Source organism: Lissotriton helveticus, chromosome 5_1 (assembly GCF_964261635.1).
Source record: "Lissotriton helveticus chromosome 5_1, aLisHel1.1, whole genome shotgun sequence".
NCBI lineage: Eukaryota > Metazoa > Chordata > Amphibia > Caudata > Salamandridae > Lissotriton > Lissotriton helveticus.
Genome location: NC_136065.1, coordinates 1,810,000,812 through 1,810,026,752, shown reverse-complemented (window position 1 = coordinate 1,810,026,752; position 25,941 = coordinate 1,810,000,812). Strand labels below are relative to the sequence as shown.

At 43.4% G+C, this 25,941-nt stretch overlaps 1 protein-coding gene across 5 annotated transcripts in view; it reads right to left on the bottom strand.

Annotated features, from left to right (window-relative positions):
* Positions 1-25,941, bottom strand: part of GJC1 (gap junction protein gamma 1) — a 346,863-nt gene that overhangs the window by 172,021 nt on the left and 148,901 nt on the right. The window contains exon 1 of one of the 5 annotated variants that reach the window (XM_078645147.1): positions 9,498-9,693. The exons of the other annotated variants lie outside the window; for them this stretch is intronic. The gene's annotated coding sequence lies outside the window, so the exon portion shown is untranslated. Of the gene's footprint in view, positions 1-9,497; positions 9,694-25,941 lie in introns of those variants that run through there. 5 annotated transcript variants of the gene reach the window in all.

Genomic DNA, 25,941 nt, shown 5'->3' with positions numbered 1-25,941 from the left:
TTATTCTAACTCTTGGTAGCTAATTTACTTTAGGAGAATTTCTATAAATAGTAGAGTGCATGGTGATGTCTACTTACACTGGCTTGGAACACACTGTCACCCTTCGGTGGCATTATTTGTTTTTATCTCTTTAGACTACTGTGGTAAATGTTCAACCAATACATATGGAACTTGGCATGGCATCTATGTCTTGAGAGATGCAGATGGCTAACTCAGGGGTCCATAAAGTAGTTGTGTAGTAAGGCTAGCTTCTCACCACTTTTCTTCTAAGAGAGAGAATATATTAGTAAATAGCAGTAACTAGTTATATCTGCTGGGGGACAAAGAAAACAGTTTTTTAAAACTGTATGTCTCAGTGGTAAGTGGCGAGAGGGGTCTATTATAGCACACATATCTTTGCTGCAGGTTTAGAAATACATTCACTTTTTATCAATAAATTGGCACAGAGGGTAATAGGGATATAAACACAAGCTGGAATGTTACATGTATAGTCTTTCAAAATTGCTCCACTTGAAGTAGTGGAATTTGTGAAGGGCTCTTTCAAATCTTACATGATACTGCGGACCTCAGTCTCTGCCAGATTTGATGTGTGGTTGTGCTCAGTTACATTTTCTACTTGATAATTTAGCATTGCAGCTCTTCCTTAGAAAACTGAGTAATATTTTGTACACTTCCAGTAGGTGTGTCCATTGATACTGTGGGCCAGATGCACAACCGTTGTTTACGGTCGCAGAGGGGCATATTTTGCCCATTTGTGACCGCAGAAAACGGTAGCACAATGTACTATCCCTATTTTGTGATTCGCTAATATAATAGCGACTCGCAAAATAGGGTTTGTGACTGGCTATTAGGAAGGGGCGTTCCAAGGGTGTTCCTTCCTAATAGCGACTCAGAGCCCTATGTAAGAATGTTTGGCGAACCACATTTTAAGAGGGTGGTAAAACATTCGCAAACGGGAAGGGGTCCTTTTGGACCCCTTCCCCTTTGTGAATGGGTGCGCATACATTTTCAAGAGCAGGCAGTGGTCCCAGGGACCACTATCTGCCCTTGAAAAATGAAACAAAAACGTTTCAGTTCTTTTTTTTTTTTTATTATTATTCCTATTTTCCTTTAAGAAAAAAGGGATGCATTTAAAAAACACAACTGCTTTATTGATAAAGCAGTCCGAGACATGGTGGTTTGCTGACCCCAGCCGGCCACCATCCTTGGGAGTGCCAGCCATTCCCAAGGAGGTCACAAATTGTGACAGCCTCATTAATATGCATGAGGCATGCAATTTGCGACCCCATTGGGAATCGCAAACAGTGTCTCTGACAATTTTGTACATTGATGTTGCAATTTAATGCAATTTGCAAGTCACAAACATCAATGGTGGTTTATCTGGCCCTATGCTCTTTAATGTAGGAGTACCTAAATTATGTTAGGAGGGGTTCTATTTTTTGTGAGGTACTAAAATTGAGGTCACCAAACTTACTGGGATATGTATTCCATTTAGACTCTTAATTACATGTGGAGCTTGGAAGGATAGAGTCTTCTTTATTTTATTTATTATTTCTTTGGAAAATGTTCACTTGCAGTTTCTGTATTGGAAATATGAAAAAGGAAACTAAAAATGTATTTAGGGTATTTTTCTATGTACAATATTGGTAAACGTTCACTTGTATTAGTCAAACGGCTTTAAAAGATTTATAATGATGGAACTTACTTTTATGAAGTTCTTCATGTGCTTTTAATGTGGATAGCTTGACAGATTTCGGTCTTCTTTTCTCAGGGTGCAGGCAATATAATAGTTTTGTATTTCTTGTATTTAAAGTGTTTTAGAAATTGGTAGTCTGGTCTTATTTGTGAACAGTTTTATATTTTTAAAAATGATTGCTTTTCTGGTTTTGTTTCAAATCCTTTTTTTTGGTGTTTACGGAAGGCGATGTTATGTTACTTGTAACGTTTTGGATGGGATTCCTAAATGAAATGTATATATATTTAAATAATTTGGCGATATTAAAATGCTTCATATTTTAAATGTCTATAGTTTCATAAATTTCAATTATGTTCATCTTTATTCTATACTTCAATATTTTGTTAATATCTATATGTCAAATTATATTTGTGCTGCCGGTGTTTTTGTAGTTTGTATCAACACGGTTCAACCTTGATATTTTGGTTATAAATATTTTTGAGACCGTATTTTGTATTTTTTGGAGTTGATATACCATAGTACAACGTCACACTTCAACTATCTATAATTTGACATCAGAAAAAAGACACAGACTACTTGGTAATAGTTAGTCCGCACAAGAGTCAAAGCATTTGATCAGAGCAGACAGTTAAAACAGCGATTAAAGCTTTGTTTCTCTCACATCTCCGCAGATGTAATGCCTTACTTGATGATATCCCACATGGCTACCCAGAAGTGGCTACCCAGATGTGTGTTCAGCAGGACTGTTCAATGGGATGAAAAATATAAGCAGACCACCTGCATCTTCAGAGAACTCCGATGACTCATGGTCCACATATAACACCTTAGAGGTTTGCTGTGTCACCTTCACGGTAGTAAACTTAAACATGCAGCTGTGTTAGACAACCAACAATTCGATTTCTGAAGATCACAGCATCATCTGCTGTCACCACATTAACCAGGCGTAAATCAAATAAGAACAGACAAAAGGCCATATGACAAGCACTCACGATCTGAAACGTCATCTACGTGTACATCAGCGATATCTTGCACTTTCAAGATTAACGTTCAGGACTAACTGAGGGCATATCTCTTCAAATAATGTTTTGACCTCGGGTCAGAGATAAAACACATCCAGCTTTCAGAGAGCAACCCGCCCATGCAAGTTTACTCTTATGAAATCTCCTCTATTGCACAGTGCTCCTTTGTTCAGCAGCTAAAGGTTCACTATAAGTATCACTTGTGTACGCTGAAGAAATCAAGACTGAATCCAAAAGACTCTGACTACTAAAGACCCGTCATAAGAGAGGTTGGTTTCATGGCCAAACTAATGGAGAGAGCAGCCCACCCACATTTACATAAATTAATCAAAGAAAAGGGATTACTGGATAACACCCAGGCAGGCTTCCTTCCCCTGATTGGCACACAAACAGGCATAATCACTACTAGGTAAAATATTAAAACTAAAATGTAAAGCAAGAGAGCAGCGATACTTCATTATATCCTAATTAGGGCTCACTGGGCTCGCAACGTGAGACAGAGCTTCGCACTAGAACGTCTTGTTTAATCTAGAGCAAGCCTTTATAATTTATCTCCCGCTTCTCCTCATATTGCCATTCTTATTTGGAGTGCCGAGGGATCTTTTAATCACTATCTCACCCCAGTTTCTGCTCTAATAAGATTCTACAATCTCGACCACCATGAAACTTCCAAACCTGCCAATCATATGTAAAGTGAGGGGGCAGGATTACATGGCAATCTTGCACCTATAGGGTGTCATAAAAACATTTTATCGATGACCATGGCAATACACAGGACCAGATCAGGGTATTCTCTAAAATATCGGCACCAGTAACAAATTAAAAAAAAAGTACCATGCAGGTCACAGAAAATAACCTGTATTTTGTAGGCATCCACATGGCCTAACAAACTAATCTGATTTTTATCGTATGATCTTGATGAGGCCCAAGTAAATCACTTAAACATTGGTACAAGGTATTCCCTATGGTTAGTGACAGAATGAGGTTTTTACCAGCATCTCCTCTGCCCCATAAGTTTAGTATACATGTGATCAAGAATTAAGTGTCCAAAACGATCAACTGAATCGTACATGCTATAGTCTCTAGTCAACTAAAAGCTGGATGATTATGGGCATGTTTTTCTATGGCTAGATTTTAGGTATGCTTGATGATCTGGCCCTTGGGCAGTCTTACTAAAGTCCAGGAATTCTTCAGAACCAGAGTCACATTGCCTGGCTCTATCACTTATTGATTGTATTGGCTGCATTTTAAAGTTGTGGGTCTCCTACTCAGAACAGTTGTATCATATTTAAGACTCAATCATTAGTGTGTTGTTGAAACAGAAACATTATATGTCAAATATATGGTTCTTGGTTATCCCCAAGGTCCAGGTGTATCGAGCACCAGGTCAGGTCTCCCACAAAATCAGGTTAAAGCAATTGTGCTTAAAGAGCAACAAATACTTCAAATAAGTACTCCAGCTATTCGTTTGCAGGAGAGCAAATCTTCACTTCTGAATGTAAGTAGGTTAGCTCAAATAAATAGGTAGTACAATTCAATACAATTAAGAAACAATGAGCTACATCGTGGCCATCCACTGTAAAAAAAGAAGAAATACGGCTGTTATTAAACATAAACAAAAAAAACAAAAAAAGAAGAATGGAAAAGCAACCTCATAGCACACAACACGAATACTGACCAACACACCCCAACTATCCCAAGAAAAAAGAAGCCTTCTGGAACAGCTTTAGATCCCTGTCTGAGGGGGAAATCAAGAACACCATTCAGGCAATTAAACCTACCTCACATTTCAACGATCTCATTCCCTCCCACCTTCTTAAAGAGATCCACCATGCCGTCACTACTTTATGGAAGAAAATCATGAACGCTTCTCTACATCAAGAATCCCTCCCAGAATGCCTAAAAATGGGCTGTGTATCTCCCCATATAAAATACTAAAAAATAAAAATGATCAGAAAGACTTAAACAATTTCCGACCAGTATCTAGTCTGCCTTTTCTGGCTAAATTGATAGAAAAATGCGTCCATGATAAGCTATGTAAACACATTAGGAATTTCAACCAATTAGACACACACCAATCAGGCCTGGAAGCAATACCGAGTTCACCATGCTAAACAGCCTTGATGATGTACAAACATCACTAGATCAAAACATATCCTGCCTCCTAATACTTCTAGATTTACCTGTGGCGTTCAACACGGTCAGCCACAAACACCTCAGAGAAACTCTTTAACTCAGAATGGCCCTATCAGGAGCAGTCAATATCTGGTTCAGCTCCTTCGTGCAAAACCAACAACAAAGAGTCAAAATAGGCACCACCCTACTGGATGTAGCAAACATCGACAAGGGCAGTCTACAAACTTCTACTCTTTCACCAACGCTCTTCAATCTATCCATGGTACCACTCACTGAAATCCTTAATCAAGAATCTTATACCACACATATACTGATGACACTGCTCTACATCAAACTCTCCTCTCAAGAGGATATCCGGTGATTTCATAATACCCTGAAGAAAACACGGGACCGGCTAGCACACAACCATCTAGAATTAAATCAGCTAAATACTGAATTTATTATTTTCGTCCCCCCCCCCCCCCTTAGATCATAACCACAACCCTACTCGGTCAACATCAAATCACTAAACTGCACCTTCACCATCTCGGACTCCGTTGAAACACTAAGCATCACTCTAGGCTCTAAGCCTGCAAGCTCACATAGAAGCTGCAACCAGAAGCACTATCCTACATCTGCACCTTCTAAGAAAACTAAAACCCTTCATACCGCTAGGACACTTCAAAGCAGTGGTACAATCTCTAGTGCTCTCAAGGCTGGACTATGGGAATGTCACACTCATAGGTCTACCTAAAGTCAGCCTAGCCCCAATGAAAGCTATAATAAACGCAGCAGCAAGACTTATAACAGGCACATGACGCTATGATCGCATTTCCCCTTCTCTCAGAGCCCTCAAATGGCTCCCAGTTGAAGCTAGGATCCAACTGAAGGTTACATGCATAACACACAAAGCCCTACACAGTTCTGGTCCTGAATACTTGGCGAAGCTTTAATGAGTTGGAAGGGATTCTAGAAGTGCTAAATACCTCATACTTGAAACTCCCAGATTTAAAAAAAGGAAAACTCACTGCAGCACTTTCGCCGAATCTTTTTAAAGGAGACAAACTGATGTCACAAGAGAACTATTTTGAAATTGTCATTCCTCCCTCTTTAATATTTTACCCTACTATGGTTCACCTTGCTCTTTGAATTCTTTGTACAGCGTAACTTACGTATCAGGTGTTCTGACTATACTGCAACCCACATCAGCTCTTTCGTTGTACAGTGCTCTGATACAGTGTTGGTCATGTTCGTGCTTTATAAAACACAACAAAAAAATAAATAAACCAGGATTATATGACTGCTGCAAGCTTGACATTTGGAAGTGAACAGTCAGGGCAAAGTTTTCTGCCATGTGCTCGATGAGTTTAGTTGCTTGTCAATGCCACAAGACTGAGGGTGATTGTTCTCATTTATAAAATGGACCTAGATTGATACCAACTCACAGCATCAATCACACCCTGGTATGTGTAGGGAACGAGTCTACCGCTTATTTCAAATAATATTTATTGTTTAGAGACAAACACGTCAGCAAGCAACTTCTGCAGCATAGCATCAAAGCAACCAAACTTAAAAAAGAACAGCATGTCTATTTCCAGGAAATTAGGTTTAGAAACACTAAATCTGGTCAATCTGTAGACTATCAGTTAACGTGAGATAGGTCTACAAGCAAGTCTTTGATCAATTTTTTTTCCTGCAGGGTTGAGTGTTGTTTTGGTGTGTTGATTATGAATATTACCATGGTTTTTTCGAAGAACTTTACACACATCGATGCCTACAGAGACATTCTTTCACAAGTGTTTACTTTTGCAGCTGTTCCTCCAGGATCATACACCACTGAGAGCAAACAGTGATGTGATGACAAAACTCTTCTTAAGAGGACCTAGGCAAAACTTGAATCCAAAATGCATGAAGGGGTCCCATCTTGGCCCCATTGATACATTCTTACAAATAATCTTGCATAGTTCCGCTGTCTAGGTGCACAGGGTTTACAGTGTTGTGTCTTAAATAGCTATGGAGTTTTCAAGAGTGAAATTTCAGACTGAATTTCTAAAGATAGATTATTCCATAATCTGGGGATACAGAGGAAAAACCTCGGATTACCTACGTTGGTAAATTGAACAAGATGTTCGATGTAGCTCAACATTTTAGTTGCGGAGTGAGGTTTTCTGTTGTAAGTATAGTGGAGCAGTTCATGTCAACACTTAAGTATAAGACCGAGAAATTGAAACTGAATTATAGCTTTAGGCAAGAGCCAATTGAGCCAGAGATACGGTGCTTTCAACTAGGGTCTTTAACTAGGTGCACCTTCCTGTATTTTTCATTCTTTGAGGTTACCAGATTAATATTTCGGACATGTTAAATTTAAAAGTGTTTGCACAATCAATATGTGAATCTGCAATGATCTACAACAATGTGGCTGCAGCCAGCAGCTTGGGCATGTACCATTTTAAGCTAAGAGCTAAAAAAGAATAAAGTTGTTTATAGAACTAGATGCTGGCTGGAACCCAGAAAAGGACCTGTGAATAAGGAAACATTTAAGTTGTAACCTTATATAATGATGTACGTTTTTATTCAAAGCGCAACGAGAAAGGAAAACCAAAGATGGAAGAAAATCACCTTGTTTTTCCAAAGGTTTCTCTAGGTCAATCTTCAATTCTGGATAGACAAGTAACTAGCTAGGTTCACGAACTGATGGATTCACTAGGTAACATAAAATGCATGACTGGCAATAATAACCTTGTTTTGTTTTTTACCTATGTCATGAAGTGAGCTTCTGAAGAGGTAAAAGAGCAGGGAGATAGATATCTGTAAAGAATGAGTGGGTGTATTGTAAAAATACAATATAAGGATAACAAGATATATCATCAAGAATTCTTTATTCGGACAAACAGGCCAATAAAGACACAGGGAAACTACAACATTGCGCAACAGACTAAAACAACATAAGAGAGAAAATCAAAATGAAAACTCAGTGGTGCAGAAAAATAATTCGTCAATAAATATCAGCAAACAGAGATAAATACATTGCACACTCATGTAAATGATTCAGCATACAAATTATCAATGTTAAAACCACTAAAAACAACACTAAAAACACTAAGCTGATAAACAGAATCACACAAATTCAGGAGTACCAAACATGATAAAGGAATCCATCACAACCTTGAATAATAAATCAGCCCTCCATCGATAACAGATATTTATAATGTATATACATGAACGCAGCACAATTCTTCATGTACGGTCCTTTATTTTCATCTCATTTTACGTATGTAATGCATTACTAGGGCTGTCTTTTACCATGGACATGTTCCGCTCAGCATCACCATTGGTTCATGTCCGCAATGCTAGTAGTGTGTGGTGGCTTGTGTCCTGAAAATAGGTAGGTCTGCACAGCTGACCTTACTTTATGTCAGCAAAGCAGAGTTAGGCCTGGGACTTTTTTACTCCTTCACACTACACACAAACTGCTCTGAGCAGCCACATTTTACTTCATGTCAGCAATGCTGCACAAGTGCTATTCATGGTGCAACTACACTTGCGCAGCTCACATACTATTTTACGTCAGCAGCGCTGGGCTTCGCTTTGTACAGCATCTCACAAAAGGTGTAGCCTACTTTGCAAGAGCTTTGCTGGGCTGACCTTGGACAAGATCAGTTTTGGAAAGGCGCATATTGACGAGCCTAACGCTGCCCTATAATACTGGCCTTACCTTTCACATTTTTGAATGTCAGATTTATTGAAGACAGTTTATGACAGTAACATCCGCAAAGCTAATCATTTGCATTTATGTAGGGCTCACTTTTCATCAATTTGCCAAACACATTTACATATTGTAGATGTCTTTGTCATTTCATAAATTCTTTGTCGCTTCATAAATTCAGCTGATTCCTAAAACTACATTTACGTTCTATCAACTACCAAGGCAGAGTGGTTACATGTATATAGTGCCTTTTATCATTGAAAAGGCACTCGGCTTAAATTAGCTGGCGGAAAAGCTTAATTACACTGCTCATCAGGCCATCTCTGGAGCCTGGTCCACCTAACACAAAACAATGGCTTGAAACAAACATGTCACGCCTCACGCGCTGTTACAGTTTTTACTAGCCGGGCTCGCGGATGCTCCGCAGGATGCGCTAATCCCGTGGACAATGCGAGGAACACGACACGCTGTGTCGCTTCCTTCTACAATGCCGACCTGTCACGTTCTTCGATACTTGCTCATACACTGTGTTAACTACTCTCCGGTCATTCCGTGCCACTGGGGCACGGTTTTCACTAAGTGGTCGCATGATGTCTTTATATCGGAACTCCATATCAACATCGCATAAATCCGAAATTCACAAAATGGACCTCGAATCCCGTCAGTCCCAAAACGGCCCAGTATTTTAAAAGGAAAAAAAAGTTCAGAACAAAGTTACACTCTGACCAACGGAAAAGGAAATTTCAGAAACAAAACAAGTATCAACAATGCCACAACCCCCAAACGGCAGAAGGCACAAGCTCTGAAGAGATATTACTTTCTAGGCTGCTGAACAACGGCAAAATGTGCGTGTTGTAATAGAGACGAGCACACATTACTAACACTCCGATAGACAAAACAAAATGAAGAGAAACGAGATGCGAAAAACGCTTTCGATTAAGAATGTGAAGACTATTTTTACCTTTGGGACGATACGTCAGGAGACAACGGGTCTTCGCCGGGCCCCTCATGGCCGACAATCGCCCAGTGTGAGTCTGAGACCGAGGCTGCGCGTGATCCCATGGCCTTGGGACCTTCACCCAAATACCCCATCTGAGAATCGCAGCGGTGCGTCTGGATCTTCTGTCTCACTACGAACCGCTGTCATCCCACCCCTGAATCCCCACCCCACCCGGAGTCTGCTATGACAACCAGTCCAGTGAATAGCATACTCCCCCTCCTCTCTCCACCCACATTTCCACTGCTGATCCCTCCCACCATCCAGCTGCAAATAACTGTACTTGTGTGGAGAAGTTAACTCAAACCCTTCTCCTCAGGGTCTGCTTGTCGCAGTGATGACAGCAGCGGAACACGTAATGTAGATCACTGCCCATTTTTGACGTCATCAATGAATGTCATTATGAACAAAGTCACGCAAAACTCCAAGCAGCTAAGTTACAGGCAACACATCCGAGAAACACTGACAGCTACAGAACACAGGCGTGAACTGTGGTTAACTTTTCTTAGTGCATCTTTCAAACTGAATAACCTGGTGATCTGTATTCAAATATGTTAACTCACTGTGCAATGCAAGTTACTCCAGCGAACACTGGTCAGAGATACCCAACATCTTCCCGAAATTCCCCAAAAGAATAGTTCAGTATGGCAATAAAACCTTTTTTACGCCAGCTGCGGAAAAGTGAAATTCTCTCCAGCTTTATCTTTGGGCAGAATCAAATCTTTCCCCTTTCTGAAAACTTTAAAAAATGTATTTGTTTAATTGGTAACTTGTCTCTTTTCTTGCATTTTCCTCTAACTCAAACGCCAAGAAGCGTCAGAGAAAGTATGCATTGCACCCGATTACTTACCGGTAATTGCATTACTCTGAATCCATCTCTTATGGATTAATGACAATAGGAGAAGCTTGCGCTTCTCAGGCATACGCCTCATACATTAAAGTAAAAAGTACCCGACCCCTCAACAAATCCTGTTTCTTTTAACAAGCCCACACCGCAACAGTAATTAATCAAAGCAAGAGATGAACTAATAGTAATGCAATTGCCGGTAAATAATCAGGGCGTTACCCCGCCCCCCTCCGGTCCCTCTAGTTTTATGAATTACTTCATGAGATATACCCAAACAAATAAAACACAAGTATAATTTGTGCTGGAAGAAAAATACATTTATTCTGGAAATATACTTCTACTGTTCACTTCACAGAAGACAGAACCTTAGAGCCAAAGTATTTCTCAACTTCCGGACTTTGCAGTTCTTGTAAAGTCATATCTATTTTGCCTTACTTTGGAAAAGCCAGGAACACATGTGACAAACATGTTAATTTTTTTACCATTTATTTGGCAGCCTTAAAGACAAGCTTTATTGCCAGTCTTTATTGAATTATTTTAAAATTTAGAAGGAAAAAAGGGTCATACTCTTAAAAATCATTTAAGCAAAATGAAAAGTGATCTTTTAAAAACGTTCTTCACAAATGTTTTATACTTCTTTTTTTAAATAATACAAAGAGGAACACATAGTAATGTAGCCTGAATAGGCTGCAACATTGAAACAATGTTAAAAAGATACTGCACCATTAAGGGCCTTCTGACTTCCAGTGTCCCAACATGCCCTGTAGGCGGCAGTTTACTCAGTTCTTGTTTCTGGCTCCTGCTGACAGGATTATGGAGCAGAGCTCTGTCTTTTTAAATGCGTTTTCATCACAATTTTCATCTAAAGCTTTTTTAAACTGGTTCACTCAACGTACTTTAGGGCGAAGAGTATTTTAAGATAATTTTCTGACAGAAAAATTATAACATTTTTCACAAAATGGGATCTCTTTGTGAACTGCCTGAGTGTTTTAGGAAAATGGCAAAAACGGACCTACATAGGACCTGTATTTATGTATGCCAGACTCTCATGACCCTTAGATGTGTCGCCACTGGAAGACCCTCTCCAGGCACACTTTGAGGGAGAGAGAGAAAGTTTGCCTCCATGGCCAAGTGGAGCACTGCAGATGACAAGATGCCCTGACTGACGTGACTTCTGAAGGGCAAGGAGAGACTGTAAACTCTACCAGTGCCCTTAAGTCATGCTCTGAGGACTCCTGCAGAGGGAGATTCTAAAAAAGGAACATCTGGAGGAAGGCATCGCTCCAGTTGAGAAGAGGTACAGCACCCACTTGGTCGCCGTCAAGGGCTGAGTCGACGTCGAGAACACCACGACGTCAACAAGGAGAGCACCTACAATGTACACAAGGAGAGCACCGTCAATGTCAAGCAAGAGTTCGATGTCAAACCACCATACAACATCAAGGGCTTCCATGTAGAGAAGTGTGGCTCAATGGTTAGAGCGGCAGACCCTGATGCAGTAGTCTGGCTGGGACCAGGGTTCAATTCCCGCCTCGGCGAGTCTCGGGCTCAATTTCCTCGGACCTGATAATTCTCACCTTGGTGCCTATTCTAATCATGAGTCCCACTCTGCACCTCTGGGCAATAGCTTGCTTAATCTCTACAACGGCCCCAACAACGCTGGGGATGCCTGACTTCACCTTTCAGGCTCGTTTCAGGCTGCCTGCCATTTTGTTTTTGTTGTTGTTATTGTGTGACTCCCTGCCCGTGTCTCCGCCCCGCTCCCGCCTCCCAGCTGACCCTCCCTCCCACTGATACTATCAGGGCCGCTCTCTCGCATTAGCGCTGTGACCGTCCTGTATCCTGCAGACGCGGTCGCTACCCCACGCTGCTCCCCGCCCTGCCTGCCTTGCAGCCTGGTATCGTAGCACATCGCTGCGGCGCTTGATGAATCAATTTGCTCATTATAATTGCTAGACTGCCTTAATTGCCTGTTTCTCTTTCATAGCGCTAGAATACCTTAATTGCCTGCCTCTCATTTCATACACGGTAACATTGCAGCGCTTGACCGCCTTGACTGCTTGTTTAATTGTTATCTATTCAGACATCGTGCGGCTAAATTGTGCAAATGCGCTGCTATTACAAGTTCATTTGCCTGCCCGTAGATCTAAAGGTGTGCCTGACTATCCCGGTGCCACAGCCATCTGCTTCGCATTGGCTTCTAGCTCGTTTCAGGCTGCCTGCCATTTTGTTTTTGTTGTTGTTATTGTGTGACTCCCTGCCCGTGTCTCCGCCCCGCTCCCGCCTCCCAGCTGACCCTCCCTCGCCCCTCCCCTTCCACTATCCACATATGACAGATGCATTTGCGCGCAGCGTTCACGCGCAGCGGTCGCGCGCCAAAGGTAAGCCCGTCTACGCCCGTCCGCGCCTGGACCGCGTCCAGCGCCAGACCCCCTGGTCCCCGCAAAACCCACTCCGTCCGCATAACGTACGACGCCGCCACCCTCCTAGCCCTCAACCCCGGACGCACACCACAATGCTACGAAGCTACCCCAGGACGCACCCACGGTCCCTTCGCCTGCCACTCCTGCAAATTCGCCTGCATCAAGAACCACACCATATCCACTAACTCCAAACACAGCTCCAACCCTAACCACCTGAAGTGCATCCTGCTGAACACCCGCTCGGTCCACAGACACGCCACCGAACTCTGGGACCTACTCGACACTGCTTCACCGGACATCGCCTTCCTCACAGAAACCTGGATGAACGCATCATCAGCACCCAACATCGCCGTAGCCATCCCGGACGCTTACAAGATCATCCGAAAAGACCGCATCAACCAAACGGGAGGAGGCATCGCCATCGTCCATAAGAACTCCATCAGAATCACAACCAGTTTCGACGATAACCTTGCATCCGCCGAACACCTCCACTTCCAGATCCACACCGACCCCAGGACCACACTTAGAGGCACCCTCATCTACAGACCACCAGGAACCCGTCAACAATTCTGCGAAAACATCACTGACTTCATCAGCCCACACGCCCTCACCTCCGAGAACTACATTCTACTGGGAGACCTCAACTTCCACCTGGAAAAGAACGACAGCAACACCACCACCCTTCTGGACAACCTGGCCAATCTCGGACTCAAACAACTTGTTGATACCCCCACCCATGTAGCCGGACATACGCTCGACCCAATCTTCACCTCCAGCAAGCACATCTCCTTCGATCACACCACAGCTCTCCATTGGACCAACCACAGCTGCGTTCACTTCAGCTACAAAACTACCTCGACCCACAACCCGCCACAACCTATTCCGCGAAGAAACTGGAACAAAATCACCACCGACCAACTCCTCACATCGCTCAGACAAAACCCTCCTGCCCTCTCATCGGACCCAAACCATGCTGCCACCAAACTCAATCAATGGATCACTCACAGCGTTGACGAATTAGCACCCTTGAAAAACCACCGAACCAAACGGTAGCAAAAAGGCCCCCTGGTTCAACGATGACCTTAAGAAATCTAAGAAACTATGCCGCACTCTCGAGAAAACATGGAGAAAAAACCCAACCACGGACAACCTGACCACCTTCAAGACAGCCACCCGCAAACACCACCAATTGATCCGATCTACCAAGAAATCAGCATTCAAGGATCGACTCGACAACAACGCCCATAACAGTAAGGAACTATTCAACATCGTCAAAGAATTTACCAACCCCACCGCAGCCTCAAACGACATTACTCCCTCCCAAGACCTCTGCGATTCGTTATCCTCTTTCTTCTACAACAAAATAGCCGACATACATAACAGCTTTGAGAACATCCCCAATGAACAGTCCACTCCACCCACCTCCGAACCCAAACCGCCTTCTAATAACCTTAACGCCTGGAACCCAATCAACATTGAAGACACCATCCGCCTAATGAACTCCATCCATTCAGGTTCGCCAACCGACCCCTGTCCCCACCACATATACAACAAAGCAGACTCCATCATCGCACCCCATCTCCGTGATGTCATCAACTGCTCCTACAACTCCGCTACCTTCCCAGAAAGCTGGAAACACGCCGAACTCAGCGCCCTCCTGAAGAAACCCACAGCAGACCCCTCTGAACCTAAGAACTACCGCCCCATCTCCCTCCTCCCATTCCCTGCCAAAGTCATTGAGAAAGCCGTCAATAACCAGCTCGCCGCCTTCCTTGAATCCAACAACTCACTCGACACTTCTCAGTCCGGCTTCCGTGCCAAACACAGCACCGAAACCGCCCTCATTGCAGCGACAGACGACATCCGAATGCTTCTGGACAATGGAGAAACAGTTGCCCTCATCCTACTCGACCTCTCCGCCGCCTTCGACACAGTCTGCCATAGCACCCTCATACAACGCCTCAGCAACATCGGCATACAAGGAAAAGCCCTGGACTGGATCATCTCGTTCCTCGACGGGAGAACCCAGAGAGTCCGACTCCCCCCATTCAAATCAGAGGCCACTGAAGTCATCTGCGGAGTACCACAAGGATCTTCACTCAGTCCCACCCTCTTCAACGTTTACATGAGCCCCCTCGCTTCCATCGCACGACAACACAACCTCAACATCATCTCTTACGCTGACGACACCCAACTGATCCTCTCCCTCACCAAAGACCCCAACACCGCCAAAACCAATCTTCACGAAGGCATGAAAGAAGTAGCCGAATGGATGAAAAACAGCCGCCTAAAACTTAACTCAGACAAAACAGAAGTCCTCATCCTAGGATCATCCCCCTCTGCCTGGGACGACTCCTGATGGCCATCGGCCCGGGCATGGCACCCATACCCACAGACCACGCACGTAACCTAGGCTTCATCCTAGACTCCTCCCTCTCGATGACCAGACAAGTCAACGCCGTCTCTTCCTCTTGCTTCAACGTACTTCGTATGCTCAAGAAAATCTTTCGTTGGATCCCCACCGAAACAAGAAAGACTGTCACCCACGCACTGGTCACTAGCAGACTGGACTATGGAAACACCCTCTACGCCGGAACCACAGCCAAAATACAGAAAAAACTCCAACGCATCCAAAACGCATCAGCCAGACTCATATTGGACATCCCTCGCCAAGCTCACATTACCGATCACCTGAAAGACCTCCACTGGCTTCCCATCAACAAGAGAATAACATTTTGTCTCCTCACCCACGCACACAAGGCCCTTTACAAACTAGGACCCGAATGCCTCAACACACGACTGTCCTTCTACACACCCACCCGCCAACTAAGATCCTCCAATCAAGCCCTCGCCGCAGTCCCGCGCATCCAGAGATCCACCATGGGAGGAAGATCCTTCTCCTACTTGGCCGCCAAGACCTGGAATTCTCTCCCCACTCACCTCCGCCTTACACAGAACCACTTTTCCTTCAGAAAGGAACTTAAAACCTGGCTATTCGATAAATAATACTTCCCCTCCCCCAAGCGCCTTGAGACCCTCTGGGTGAGTAGCGCGCTATACAAATTCTTGAACTTGAACCTTGGGGGTGCCCAGGAGTGGGCTCCTCACAGGGAAAGGCCAGGAAGGGTTCCTCGGCGGTATTCGTACAAGCGCCGAGATGCCTACGGGTAGTCGTGCGCTATACAAGTGCGTAATCAATCAATCAATCAATCACGTCGAGACATGGTTTGACATTAAGACATCATTCAACGTTCTTAAAGAGGACAGTGGAATGGCTTTCAGGCATGAAGTGTGCAGGCTTCTATCAGAGTCTGGCTCTGCGAATTCCACAGCGTATTCACCAGCAAGAACACCATCCCCACACACCATACCAGATTCGCCAACTCCTTTAAGGCTCAGGCAGGATCACCTCCTCCGCCTACTTTTCCATAACCAAATGTGCCACCAATACCTTCGCCACAGCCCACAACTCCATCTCCACCTATACCTTCTCTGAGGCTCTCTTGATCGCGCTCACGTCAAACCAGACCTCGCACCAAATGTTCTAGGTTATGCTCAAGATCTAGATCTCCCCGCAGACATTGTCATTTCAGATGATCTCACTCCTTGCAAAAATGATTTTCAAACTCCCATTATACAACTTCGTCTTCTGCTCTATATTCTCCTACTCTGCATATTCTCCATCTCCAAGGATATCTCCTATAGATAACATTAATACCTTTAAAGAGGTTCTCAAAGAGAAGCCAATAAACAAAATACTGATTTGCCGACTACTACCACTTCCACATCGGTAATATTTGACAATCCACCAAAGGTCCGCTTCTATTACGGCTGGCATCCAGTTTGTTGGAACAGGCTATGGAACTGTTTTTGATACCAGCTTCTGTAAAGGCGGCTCCGTCCCACCTTCAGAAGAAATGCGAGCCTTCGAACAAGAGCCTTCTTTCCTACGTGTACACCCTGTTCCAGATTCACTTATATTATAATCTCTGTGGCCCGTAAGTTGCATGCTACAGCATCTTCATCCACTGTTCCTTCAGACAAGAAGAATAAAAGCAGGACTCAGTGAGAAAAAAAGCAGCCAGCAAGTCTGCACTTCTGGGGCTTTATGGCAGATCTCTTTGGGATTCTGTCCGACAATTCATAGAAGATTTTACAAGAGACAGATGTCAAGATTTTCAAGGAATTATCAACAAAGGCATGATAGTGTTTAATCAAATCATCAATGCTGCAGCAGATACTCGTAACACATGGATATTGTCAGGATCCCGCTCTTTATCGCTTAATGTAGTTCGGACTTACACAGCTAAAGCCAGAAGCAACAAACCGTATCATAAATCTTCCTTTTTCAGGGAATACTTTTTTGAATCTCATGAAGATGATGAGATATTTTTCATGACGATAGTACTGAACACCCTTAAGGATGTTGGGCTGGAGAAGAGAAATTATATTAGAATAACCTAAAGACCATTTAATCAGTGATACTGCGATCAGAGGATTCAAACTCCTCATTGGCTCCAGGGGAAATTGCAACAACATTATCAACAACCGCACAGACCCCTACAACAGATATAATTCAAGAGGCAGAGGAGGTCAACAACCATCTGCCCAAACTGGCAAACCAAACACTGCTTGAAAATAATGAGTCACACCATTCTTCTCTTCCGTTAGGGGGAAGCATAACATCTTTCCAGCAAGAGTGGTAAAGGATAACCACCGACAAATGGGTTCTGAATATTGTAGAGTGTGGAGACTGACTCAGATTAAAGTGTCCCCCACCATCTATTTCACTGAAGAAGCATTCCCTTTAACAACGGGAACTACTGCAACAAGAAGTATCCACCTTCTTGCAGGAACATGCAGTGGAGAAGGTCCCCTCTGACCTGAAAGGAATGGCAACTTATTCCCATTATTTTATGGTGAAGAACAAAGTACCCAAAAATGAATACAGACCCATTTTAGACCTCAAGCAAGCCCACAAATGGGTTTGCAAAGAAAACTTCAGTATGTTGACCCTTCATCAGATCTACCCTCAGCTCCATCAAGGAACTGGCTATGCTTGACAGACCTGCAAGATGCTTATTTTCACATCCCAATAGTCAAGAAACATTGAAAGTGCCTGAGGTTCACTGTAGGAAAAGACCACTATCAATGCAAGATCGTTCCTTTCGGCCTCAAGTCTGCACAGCAAACTTTCTCCAAATAAATGACGGTTGTAGCAGCCCACCTCAGAAAAATTAGAATCTTTGTCTATCCATATTTGGACAATTGGCTCATCAAGGCAGTATCCTAACAGTCATGACTCTCAATTGATTGTCTGCACATGAATCATGACAAAAACATCTCGACACCTGTTCAATCCATGCACTACCTGATGCAGTACTAGACACTGTACATACAAAAGTGTTAATGTTGTAATCTGAAGAAAACAGCCCATCCAACAGTGAGACAAGTTTCTTCCCTCCTCGGTTCAATGGTATTGTGCATCTTCCTGGTCCTGCAAGCATGTCCCTTCATGTGTCCTCTCCAACAATGTCTGGAAGATCGATGGGATCAGATCTCAGGAAGATGGGAAGACAGAGTGATACTGACCAGTCATGTGAAACAATCTCTTAAATGGTTGTGCCGCTCAAAGGGATGAATTTCGACCAAGACATTCTGGTCCAAACCATAGTAAAGTATGCTTCCTTGACAAATCGGGTTGGTCATATTGACTGTCTATAGATTCAAGGCCCGTGGTCTCAGAAGGAACAGTCTTACCACACCTACCTTCTGGAATTGAGGGCAGTACATGTAGGCTTTCCTCCTGTCGTTTAGAACAGGCTCTCTCCTTGTTCAGACGGACAATACAACAACCATGCATTTTCGGAATAAGCAGAGAAGGACGAGATATAGACCTATGCCCCTGGAAGCTCAACCAATCTGGTAGTGGCTCATCTCCAGGGATCTCAAGTTTACAGCGGTCCATCTTCAGAGAACCCAGTATGCTCAGGCAGACACTCTCAGCAGACTCATTCAGGAAAATCACAAATGGGTTTTAATTAACGGTGTACTTCACATCTTCTCTGATTGTCGTTTTCCCCAAAGAGATCCTTTTGTGGATGGATAAAACAAAAAACACCCAAGCTTCGCCTCAAGGTTCTACCAACAGTGCATACTGGGTAATGCCCTATGGATCGACTAATCAAGCACATTAATTTACACTTTTAATTCAATTCCCCTCCTGCTGACAATGATCATAATGTTCTCACATTCAAAAGCCAGAATAATTATTATTGCTCCGGAGTGACCTCGACAGTGGTGGCACAAATGTGGGAAAATGTGCATTTTACGTTAGCATAAGCGGCAGCCATTCACGTCCATTTTGTGTCTGCTATGTTCATTTTACACTCTGCTGTTCGTCTTCTCACCCAGCATGTGTCCGCTAACTTTAGCTGACCTCTCTGACATGGTCAATCTGGAGTACATGCTGGGGTTGCAGCTGCCAGTGCACCTGGTCTCAGAGGTTATCGATTGATAGCTAATTGCCGCCATAAACATTCCTTACTCCCCTCCTCATCTCCTGACCATCTGGTCAGGCTTTGTTCTTGTTTGCCTATAGCTATTTCCGTGCTTACCAGGGGCGTAACTTAGGCCCCCGCATCCCCCGGAGTGCGGGGTGCCCTCAAGCTCAAGGGAGCCCCCTCAGCACTGCACTTCGGCCTGAGAGCTCCTAATAGAGTCCGGAGGGGGCCCCTCCACGTACCTGGCAGGGGGCCCCCTCAATTATTGTTACGGCACTGGTGCTTACACCTGTACCCTCCAGTTTTCCTTCTCATGAGATTGCATTCTAACAAACAGTATATAAGGACAATGGTTTTTACATTATGTGTACTTCCTCCCACAACACTTGAGAGTGTTGTTCGGACGCAGTCCTGCTCATGAGCATTTAATAAACTTGGTTTGTTTTACTTCACTCCAGTGCCGATCTCTCTTTTCTTAGTCTTCGGACCTGTGGACAAGAGTGTGACCCTGCACTGGTGTCCCCTCATGGGGGTACATTTCCACGATTGTCGCCCAATGTGGGGCCCTATTGGAGAAGCAGTCGTCTAAAGGAGTGGTCTTGACGGAAGATCGAAATTAGGAAGCACACTGCATGAGAAGACTTTGTCTTTGTAGCCAACACAAACTTTCTGGTTTTATTGACTTGACCCTCCGAGTGGTGGCCGGTCTCGACTGGGCTTCTTTGGGGAATTGTGCAGTGACCATTAGGTCGACCAGAGATTGGCAGGTGGAAGTTGAAGACTTCGTTCGATAATCAATATTTTACTTACACTTGTAAAAATTGCCTGTTATTAGTACACTTCGCAAGTGGTGCTGCTGCGGCAGTACCAGAATTGCTTTGGAACAATGTCAGCCGACTCCTCCAGAAAGGACGCTGGATAGAGATATGTATATGAAATATGGTATTTGTCCCATAATGTATGGCTGATTGTGGCACAAATATACAAAGAAGGAATCCGATTTACAGTGGCCAGTGAATGGGTTATTTGATTTTAAGAAGGTTCAGTATGTGGAACAGTGTTTGTTCAAAAGGAAGAGTAGACAGGATATGTTTGATAGTTTGCGTATGTGGGATAAGGAAGTGCGAGAGAGAACGAAGAAAGCGGAAGCTATAGCACAGAAAGAACAGCAGAAAACGATGTATCAGAAAAGTGTTGAATCAAGAGATAAGGAGATGCAGGAAGAGATAGGAAAGGTAGATAGAGAACGTCGATTGCAGGTAAATGGCCAGTACCTTATTAGACGTCCTGTCTATCCACTACTTAATAAGCCTCATGATGACTATTTTATTAGAGCGACCCCCACCCCTGTATAAATCTCCTGATCCGAGTACCCCTGAGGCAGGTGCTTCAGATGAGGAAATCTCCTCATCAGATGATAAGGACAACGATCAGCGATCCATGCGATAGACTCGCTCTACTCTGTCTAGCACATATAAAGATAAATTGAAGGGCAGTGCTAGAGAGGAATCTCGTCGGAAGACTACAGCGACGATCCTCACAACTACAGTTCAGGCTTGGGAAGACTCAAGACAGTTATATTTTTTGGAAAAGTTCTGCGGGGAGATATTATATAATTGGCAACATATTTCTGACGAATCAGGCCCAAATGATTTGAAGACAGATTATAGGCAGTTAAGAGATGGGACTTACCCTTTCAAAAACATATCAGACACAATAAGACGATCAGTTAAATTACGGGTTGATACATTACAAATGCAAAAGGCAAAAGAATTAGCTAAAAAGTAGCAAGCAGGCATTGAGACAACAGAATCTCAGTCAGAGAAGACAGATATTCTGGTGGATGCGAATAATCCCAGCGGTAGTGAGTCTGCTATGAGACCAATGTGTGAAGCTGCACCCCTGTATGTTCCCCTGAAGGGTGCAGGAACAAATGATGATAAGGCTTCTGATAATGCAAAGGGATATTTTCTATATAATTGGGTCTATACTCCCTAGAGTAGAACAGATGTTATGGCCCTTAAGGCTGCCTTGCCTGACCCCCGGAAAAATCCTGCCGCTATCTACGAGGAGGTGGAAGGAGCCATTAGTTCTTGTACTATGACATTAGCAGATATAGATATGTTCTTTGGGCTTATTTTGCACCCTGATATGTGGAGAACGATACGCAAAATCAATGACGCTGAGGCATTTGGTTACACTTGGGTAAAATTAGAAGAAATAGATGCGGATAGGTTAACTGCCCAGAAACCCCAACAGGAGATATTAGATCTTCCTAAAGCTATTGTGACTAAATTGAAGACTCTCATACCCCCTAAGAAAACAGATTGGACTACGTTAGCGTCTTGTGAACAGAAAAAAGATTAATCAGTTTCTGATTTCTTTTCAAGGTTTGAGGAGACATTTCATGATTTTAGTGGCCAGTCACTGGCCGATGACATGGGCAAACATTTGTTTGTCGACACATTTGTTGCTAATATGTTACCAGAAATATCTAGTCGCCTTAAAGTGAGTGAAAGTTCTTGGACTACTTCCTCCCCAGTTTCCCTTTTGACAATGGCACAATATTATGAGCAACAGGAACTAGAAGTGAAGGCACAATATTATGAGCAACAGGAACTAGTAGTGAAGGAAAGGGAGAATAAAAAGGTTAAGGAATTGAAAACAAAGGTGATGATGGCTCAAGTGTATGGTCCACCATTTAGGAGAGGTGGAGAGGGTGCACGTGCAATGCATGCGCCAGGAGCATTCCCTCTCCTTCGGGCCAATTTGTCTCCTGATCAGTGTGCCTATTGTAATGAGACTGGGCACTGGCATTCTGAGTGCCCTGTTTTGCAAGGTCAGCAATATCAGCGGGACGGGAGAGTATGAGAGGGCGTCCAGGGAACTTAGGGAGCAGGGGTGGTGCAAGTGTTTGCCCCAGGTTTGGGACAGTTGAACAGGGACCGAATTACCCTAATGCTTTTGACAAACAACATCAGTAGGAAATGACTGACTATTCTACAGATACACCCACAGATTCCGATTATGCATATGGATGCCTAGGACGGGGTGTGGGACAGGTTGAGTTGCCAGTAGATCAAATGGGTCCCTATGTTGACGCAAATGTCTTGGGATCTACTGATCAAGTTCTGGTTCATACAGGGTCTATCTGTAGTGCCCTGTCTAAAATACTGGTTCCTAGGGCTCAATGATAACATCGATAGGGTTCGATTGAACACCTACACCTAGCCCGCTATCGCAGCCACTTGAATTCGAACTAGATAAATTCACTACAGCATGCCCATTTCTGCTCTCCACTAACACTCCAGATAACATTGAAGGTATCGATATGCTAAAATATTTTTGTGCTACAATATGCTGTTCCCCGGAAGGTGTATGTGTTATCCTCAATGACAACTATCCAATCATTGATACTTCTTGCCTTATCAATGAGGACATCGCTCTGGCGTCCTTGCCTTGCACTCTGTAGGCTAGATCAGATACTGATGTGGGTCAAATGGTTATTCCTCCTGTACAAATTAATTTGCCTTGTTTGCCTCAATCCAAGATGTCTCGAGAGGGTGAGGAGGCACTAGCAGGTATTGTCCAGGACTTGATTAAAGTAGGTGTAGTGCAAGAGGTCCCCTATAACACTTGCAATAGCCCTATCCATCCCACTGCCAACTCATTTTTGGTAATTAACTTGAAAAACACGTTCTTTTCAATACCTATTGAGCCTGAAACACACTATCTTTTTGGGATTTACACTGAAAAATGGATCCTTCCGCAAGTACTATATTTGAATTCGACTGGATTTCTTTGGACCTCAGATTGTAGAATTAATTAGATTTCTTTTGACCTCAGATTGTAGAATTAATTAAATTCTACAATCTGAGGTCCAAAGAAATCCAGTCAAATTCAAATATAGTACTTGCGGACTGGCGATTGCTGGAACAAAGAAAAATCCAAAAGACAGAGCCCTGAAGAGAACTCGACAATTGAACACATCGAGTTCGAAACGCGTCGGCACACAAAGAGATTAGACATCAGTTGCCCAATAAACCATGGAATTAATTTATGGTTTATTTTGTTTGAAAAAACATTGGTTTCATTCACTTGTTGTTTATTCAATTTTTGAGTCGAAAACTTGACTCTTGTCTTTCTAAGAAAACAATAGTTTGTGTATATATTCAAAAAATGCTCGTGTATATATAAATGGTGTATTTGTGTTGTAGAAATGTATTGTATGTTTGTATATATGAAGCAAAACTGTAAATGAAACAAAACGTGAAGTGTCCTTTTTATACATGAGATGTTGACAATTTGAAAATAATAAATCAAAAGGGTACGAGTGAAATACACCCAATTAACCTAGGAGTATCACTTGTTTTTTCCTCAAAATAGAGGATTTAAAGATATATGTAGTTGGTGAATTGCTTTTTTTATAATTATATTCTATAGTCCAACCAACTACACGTCCCAGGACCTGACTCCCCCTTTTCTAAATTTCACCCACAGTCAGCAGGCCTGGTGGAATACTACAACTCCACACTGAAATTGGCAAAAATACAGGCTTCCACTTCTCTGAAATGGCCTGATGCATTGCCTTTGGCACTGCTTTCCATCAGATCAATACCTCATACACTCTCTGGGATTACTCTATATGAGATCGTGTTTGGCAGGCCCATGAATATTTGGGGGGTCATTAAGCCTCGCCCTATACATGATGTGCCTCACGCGTTGATGAGTGATTATCTGTCTCAGTTGACTGACATCTTACTTTCTATTTATCAGCAGGTTCGAGAAGCTCTCAAGGACAGGTCGCAAGGTGACGGGCATGACCTGCGTCCAGGGGGATTTTGTAATGGTGAAGGTCTTCCAGCGGACAAAATGCCTGGAACCTCGCTGGAAGGGAACCGAGCAGATCCTCCCCGCTACCCGAACTGCAGTCCAAGTGACCAACGGGAAGAATTGGACCCACGCCAGTCAGTGCAAGAAAGTTCGTTTCGCCTTGGTGGATCCTACTGCGCTGAAAGATGATCGCAATATCTTGGTCACAGAGACAGGACAAGCAGCATTACCTGAAACAACTAAGGAAGTCTTCCCGGACCATATGATCCCCGGTGCATCCAGGTATCTACTCCGACCCAGACAGAAAGGCGCTCTAGTGCAAAACAAGACAGGTGAAGCCATTGTCCTCAGTGGTTAAGTCTGACTACAAAGGGGGGTCACCTACTAGTGGTACTCATATTAATGAAGAAACCAATGTCCGCTCAGGATTCTTAGGGCGCTAACTTTCTTGACGGTTGCTGATGAAAATGAGTTCGCCGAAGAAGGAGATCGCTGCGACAATGTGTAATGGCTGTACAATCTGTATCCTTGGTCTGACTTTGACTTCTGCCATTATCGCTACTGTAATGTGGGTAGTGGAGTAAGCAATGCCTTGGGCCTCCTTGCCTAACATTACTCTTACATCGCCTGCTACAAAAGAACACCATCATATTGATTTGCCGCAACATGAACAGGGATACCGGCAAAATTTGAGAATCAATTAATTGCTTCAAATGTTGCATCAGACGCACCAGCTAAGCAATGCTACTAACTGTTGGGTTTGTGGCAAAATTACTCCTCATCAGAACATAAAAGGAATCCCATTGTCCCCATTGACATTTTCTCACAAAGGTCATGCCAAGCTTGGTTTCAGCTTCTATAAGCTTCTTACAAATGTAACCTCTCAGAAACATGGGATGTGGGCGACCTCAACGGCAAACTGAATAAAGCCTGCTATCCCAATGAAGATGGGGATCCACAAGCAAAAGGGACTGCCTTGGAAATGGGAGAATACAGTGGAAGAAGTGCAGCAACGAACTATGTGTATCCAAACTCTAGGTCGGCTAAAGGAAATGGGCCACCTGTTATCTCTGTTGCTCTGACTACTGGCCCCCTTTGTGTACAGAGTGCAGGCGATGCGCCAGTGGGCCACAGTAACTGTACTACAGTATTGCAGATGTCTACGAGAGGCCGAAGCAGCTTCTTTTGTTTGTGGAGCTAAGGCATACAACTTCCTGCCTCCAGGCTGGTCTGGTACCTGTTACATAGCCTTTCTCTTACCACCTGTGTTTCTAGCTCCCCCAACATACCACCATGATTTGCAATTGCTCGATCACCACGGTGGTAGTAGGGGAAAACGTGCAATTGATGTCTCTGTAGTTGACCAGACAGAGACCACATGGGAACAATATACAGACTTTAATAAAGGATTCTTGTTCTTCGCTGGCCCAGTACAGAACAGTAAGCTGATCCGTCGCCTCACCCGTACAATGGAGGCAGTGATCAATCAAAACAACTGCAGACTCAGGAAATTTGACAGAAGAACAAGCATCAATCTGCATGGTTGCTTTACAGAATAGACTTGTTTTAGATGTTGCTCTAGCTGATCGAGGTGGAGCATGCCGCATCATCGGATCCAGCTGCTGTGTCTTCATACCAGACAATTCACCTTCTGTCTATGTGGCCATCTCCAAACTGCACAAAATAGCAACAGAAATACATCAAGACACAGGAACATGGACTTGGACTGGGTCGTTTTAGAACGTACTTTCAGCTTGGGGTTTAAAAGTACTATCAGTCCTGTTCATATTAATAGCTATTAT